Here is a 5,759-nt window from a genome sequence, read left to right as displayed (position 1 = left end):
CTGGAGTGCCATGGCGCGATCTCGGCTCACCACAACCTCTGCCTCCTGGGTTCAGGCAATTCTCCTGCCTCAGCCTCCTGAGTAGCTGGGATTACAGGCATGTGCCACCATGCTCAGCTAAAATTTCTTTATTTTTAGTAGAGTTGGGGTTTCACCATGTTGGCCAGGATGGTATCAAACTCCAGACCTCAGGTGATCTACCTGTCTGGGCCTCCCAAAGTGCTGGGATTACAGGTGTGAACCACTGCTCTAGGCCTAAAGAAACTTTTTTTTTTTTTTTTTTTTGAGATGGTGTCTCACTCAGCTGTCCAGGCCAGAGTGCAGTGGCACCATCTCAGCTCACTGCAACCATCGTCTCCTGGTTCTAGTGATTCTCCCTTCTCAGCCTCCTGAGTAGCTGGGATTTCAGGCACCCATTATGCCTGGCTAAGTTTTGTATTTTAGTAGCGATAAGGTTTCACCATGTTGGCCAAGTTGGTCTTGAACTCCTGACCTCAGGTGATCCGCCAGCCTCGGGCCTAAAGGAACTTCTAAATGAAGTGCTTCTCAAGCAGAAACCAAGAACAAATTCTCAGCAGCAGTGAGTTCCCATGTGTGAGAAACACTAGTGTGATGAATCAAAACAATCTATATGAAAGAGCTTTGGACCAGGCACGTTGGGTCATGCCTCGTTCCTAGCACTTTGGGAGGCCCTGGCAGGAGGACAGCTTGAGCCCAGGAGTTCAAGACCAGCCGGGCAACATAGTGAAACCCTACGAAAAATCAAAGATTAGCCAGCCATGGTGGCACGCACATGAGCCCAGGAGGTCAAGGCTTCAGTAAGCCAAGATCACACTACTGTACTCCAGCCTGGGTAACAGAATGAGACCTTGTCCCCCCCCCAAAAAAAATTAAATAAATAACATTAACCACGTGTGGTGATGCATGCCTATAGTCCCAGCTACTGAGGAGGGAGGAGGCTAAAGTTGGAGGATTACTTGACCCCAGGAAGTTGAGGGTACAGTAAGCCCTCATTCTGCCATCTCATTCCAGCCTGGTTGACAGAGCAAGACCTTGTCTCTCCCTCTCTCTCTCTCTCTCTCTCTCTCTCTCTCACACACACACACACACACACACACACACAGCCGGGCACAGTGGCACACACCTGTAACCCCAGCACACTGGGAGGCTGAGGCGGGTGGATCACTTGAGGTCAGGAGTTTGAGACCAGGCTAGCCAACATGGTGAAACCCTGTCTCTACTCAAAACAATTAGCTGGGCATGGTGGTGTATATACCTGTAGTCCCAGCTACTCAGGAGGCTGAGGCAGAAGGATCACTTGAATCCAGGAGGTAGAGGTTGTAGTGAGCTGAGATTTTGCCGCTGCACTCCAACCTGGGCGATGACAGTGAAACTCTGTCTCAAAAAACAAACAGGCCGGGCATGGTGGCTCACACCTGTAATCCCAGCACTTTGGGAGGCCGAGGCAGGTGCATCACAAGGTCAAGAGATCGAGAGCATCCTGGCCAACAGGATGAAACCCCGTCTCTACTAAAAATACAACAAATTAGCCAGGCATGGTGGCATGCACCTGTAATCCCAGCTACTCGGGAGGCTGAGGCAGGAGAATCGCTTGAACCCGGGAGGCGGAGTTTACAGTCAGCCGAGATCATGCCACTACACATCAGCCTGGGTGCCAGTGCAAGACTCAGTCTCAAAAACATCCAAACAAACAAACAAAAAAGTAGCTGGTTTGTATTAGTTTCCTAGGGCTGCTATAACAAACTACCGAAACCTGGGTGGATTTGAACAAGAGAAACGTACTGCCTCACCGTTCTGGGGCTGAAGTCTGATGCGAAGGTGTCAGCAGGGCCCTCTTCCCTCTGAAGGCTCCAGGTTCCATGCTCCTCTCCCAGCTTCTGGTGTCCCCAGGCGTTCATTAGATTACAGATGCATCACCCCATCCTCCTTCTTACGAATTTTGCCTTCACCGTGTCTGTTCTCTGTGTCTATATGTCTCTGTGCCCAAACTTCCTTTTTGGAAGATTCCCGTCATATTGGAGTCAGGCCCACCTCATTAACCAGCTCAATTACTCCTATAAAGATCCTGTTTCCTGAGATCACATTCCAAGGTGCTGGGGGCAGGACTTTATTTATTTATTTATTTATTTATTTATTTTTATTTTTTGAGACGGCATCTCGCACTGTCGCCCAGGCTGGAGTGCAATGGCGCGATCTCAGCTCACTGCAACCTCTGCCTCCTGGGTTCAAGCGACTCTCCTGCCTCAGCCTCCTGAGTAGCTGGGACTACAGGCATGTGCCACAACACCCAGCTAATTTATTTTAGGAGAGATGGAGTTTCACCATGTTGGCCAGGATGGTCTCGATCTCCTGATCTCATGATCCGCCCACCTTGGCTTCCCAAAGTGCTCGGATTACAGGCATGGAATTTATTTTTTATTTTATTTTTTAAGATGGAATCTTGCTCTGTAGCCCAGGCTGGAATGTAGAGGCAAGATCTCAGCTCACTGCAACCTCCACCTCCCAGGTTCAAGTGATTGTCCTGCCTCAGCCTCCGGAGTAGTTGGGATTACAGGCTCCAGCCACTACATACAAATAATTTTTGTACTTTTAGTAGAGACAGGGTTTCACCATGTTGGCCAGGCTGGTCTTGAATTCCTGACCTCAGATGACCTGCCCGCACAGGCGTGAATCACCACACCTGGCCTAGGGGCAGGATTTTAACCTGTCTCTTTGGAGGGCACACAAGTCAACCCATAACAGGGGTCCAAGAATGACACAAGGTTTCCTGCTGGGGTCAACATGATGGTTCTAGGTCCAGTCATTACACCCGTATTTCAGTGTATAGGGGGAATAAATGTATTTTTAAATTTATTTATTTTTTGAGTCAGAAGCTTCCTTTGTCTACGAGACACGAGTACAGTAGCCTGATCACAGCTCACTGCAGCATCAACTTCCCCAGGCTCAGGTGATTCTCCCACCTCCGCCCCCCAAGTAGCTGGGACTACAGGCATGCACCACCATGCCTGGATAATTTTTATATCTTTAGTAGTAGAGATGAGTTTTTACCATGTTGCACAGGCTGGTCTTGATCTCCTGAGCTCAAGTGATCTGCCCACTGTGGCCTCCCAACATGCTGGGATTATAGGTGTGGACCTCCATGCCTGGCCATATTTTTTGAGACGTGGTCTTGCTCTGTCACCCAGGCTGGAGTGCAGTGGCGTGATCGCAGCTCACTGCAGTGTTGACCTCCTGGGCTCAGGTGATCCTCCCACCTTAGCCTCCTGAGTAGCTGGAACCACAGGCATACACCACCACACCTGACTTATTTTTTTATTTTTACTTTTGTGGAGATAGGGTGTCACTATGTTGCCCAGGCTGGTCTTTTTTTTTTTTTTTTTCCATCAGCCCCGAAGAAACAGGGCCTCAAAAAATTGAATTAAGACTCAGAATTATTCCTCTCCATGGAAATCTTTAGTAAAAGGTGAAAGATTTGTATGATTTGAAGAGAAACCAGAGTATGCCCAGGCTGGTCTTGCTCTCCTGGGCTCAAGCCATCCTCCCAAAAGATCTCTCATCCTCCCAGAATGCTGGGATTACAAGTGTCGACCACTGCTCCCAGCCCAACAAACGGTTTTCTCTGTAACACTCTACACTTCTTTTTTTTTGAGATGGAGTCTCACTCTGTCACCCAGGCTGGAGTGCAATGGTGCTATCTCGGCTCACTGCAAACTTTGCCTCCCAGGTTCAAGCAATTCTCTTGCCTCAGCCTCCTGAGTAGCTGGGATTACAGGCGTGTGCCACCACGCCCAGCTAATTTTTGTATTTTTAGTTGAGACAGGGTTTCGACATCTTGGCCAGCCTGGTCTTGAACTCCTGACCTCGTGATCCATCTGCCTCGGCCTCCCAAAGTGCTGGGATTACAGGCGTGAGCCACCGCGCCTGGCAACACTCTACACTTCTAACACCAGATGTGGAGGGGTTTTTCCCACACCAGCCCACTCTTCAACCCTCCAGGCATCAACTGGGGGGTTCCACAATTCAACTGTGAGCTTAGTGCAGACTCCACAGGCTTAGTCGCACAAAACTGCCCTCCATTTTGGTTGCCAATCTCAAGTAGTGGGTCCCCAGTTTACTCAGACATCTGTCTGACTTCGCTACAAATCGAGGCTCCCATGACCCCTTTTCGCAGGGCCAATAATTTGCTATGATGGCTTACAGAACTCAAGGAAACATTTTCAGTTAGCAGTTTATTATAAAGAATGTGATCAAGGATACACCTGGCCAGCCAGATGAACAGGTACATGGGCCAAGGTGCAGAAGCATCTGAGTACAGGAGCTTCTGTCCCTGGGGAGCAGGGGTGCACCACGCCCCCAGCACATGGGTGTTCACCAGCCTGCAAGTTGAGGTTTTTGTGGAGACTTCTCTTTCTTTCTTTTTTTCCAGACAGTGTCTTCCTCTGTCACTGAGACTGGAGTTCTGAGGCATGATCATGGCTCACTTCAGCCTCAACTTCTAGAGGCTCAAGCGATCCTCCTGCCTCAGTCTTCCAAAGTTTACAGGCGTGAGCCCCCACACTCTGCCTTTTTTATTTTTTATTTTTGAAATGGAGTCTCACTCTATCGCCCAGGCTGGAGTACAGGGGCGCGATCTTGGCTCACTCCAATCTTCGCCTCCTGGGTTCAAGCTATTCTCCTGCCTCAGCCCCCTGAGTTGCTGGGACTACAGGTGCGCACCACCACACCCAGCTAATTTTTTTGTATTTTTAGCAGAGACGAGGTTTCACCATGTTAGCCAGGATGGCCTCGATCTCCATCTCCTGACCTTGTGATCCACCCACCTTGGCCTCTCAAAATGCTGGGATTACAAGTGTGAGCCACCATGCCTGGCCGCACTCTGCCTTTATAGAAACTTCTTCATGTAGGCATGATCGATTATTAGCTTAATCTCTAGCCCTTTCCACTTACCCAGAGGATGGAGAGTGAGGCTGAAAATTTCAGAATGCTAATCATGATTTGGTAATTCTGGTGACCAGCCCCCATCCTGAAGCTATCCAAGAGCCCACTAAGGATGGCTTCATTAGAACAATAAGTCTTCCTGTCACCCAGAAAATTCCAAGGGATTAGGAGCTCTGTATCAGGAGCCAGGTTCAAAGACCAAATGGTAGAACAAAAGATGCTCCTATCACTTTTTGCTTTAAAAACTGCAAAGGTTTTAGGAGCTCTTGCCAGAAGCCAGGGGCAAAAAACACCAATATGTACATTTCTAATTTTTTTTTTATTTTTTGTTTTTTGAGACAAAGTCTCACTGTGTTGCCCAGGCTGGAGGGTAGTGGTGCAATCTTGGCTCACTGTAGCCTCTGCTTCCCAGGTTCAAGTGATTCTCTTTCATAGCCTCCTGAGTAGCTAGGATTACAGGCGTGTGCCACCACACCCAGCTAATTTTTGTATTTTTAGTAGAGACGGGGTTTCTCCATGTTGGCCAGGCTGGTCTCGAACTCCTGGCCTAAAGTGATCTGTCCACTTTGGCCTCCTAAAGTGCTGGGATTATAGGCATCAGCCACCATGCCTGGGCTATTTCTTATTATATCATAATGTCACATCCTGTTAGCAGGAAGGAGAAAAGAAAGATAAACTTAGCCGGGCGCGGTGGCTCAAGCCTGTAATCCCAGCACTTTGGGAGGCCGAGGCGGGTGGATCACAAGGTCAAGAGATCGAGACCATCCTGGTCAACATGGTGAAACCCCGTCTCTACTAAA

The 5,759-nt window shown here is 48.9% G+C and overlaps 1 non-coding gene across 1 annotated transcript; it reads right to left on the bottom strand.

Moving 5' to 3' along the window:
• Positions 1-3,406: 3,406 nt before the first annotated feature.
• LOC119473588 lies at positions 3,407-3,522 on the bottom strand. The gene has a single exon (XR_005202796.1). It is a non-coding gene; the product is annotated as a U5 spliceosomal RNA (small nuclear RNA).
• Between the last annotated feature and the right edge of the window lie 2,237 nt (positions 3,523-5,759).

This window comes from Cebus imitator, unplaced genomic scaffold (genome assembly GCF_001604975.1).
Source record: "Cebus imitator isolate Cc_AM_T3 unplaced genomic scaffold, Cebus_imitator-1.0 Scaffold169, whole genome shotgun sequence".
NCBI lineage: Eukaryota > Metazoa > Chordata > Mammalia > Primates > Cebidae > Cebus > Cebus imitator.
The sequence above is the reverse complement of the archived record's forward strand: the minus strand, read 5'-3'. Positions and strand labels throughout refer to the sequence as shown.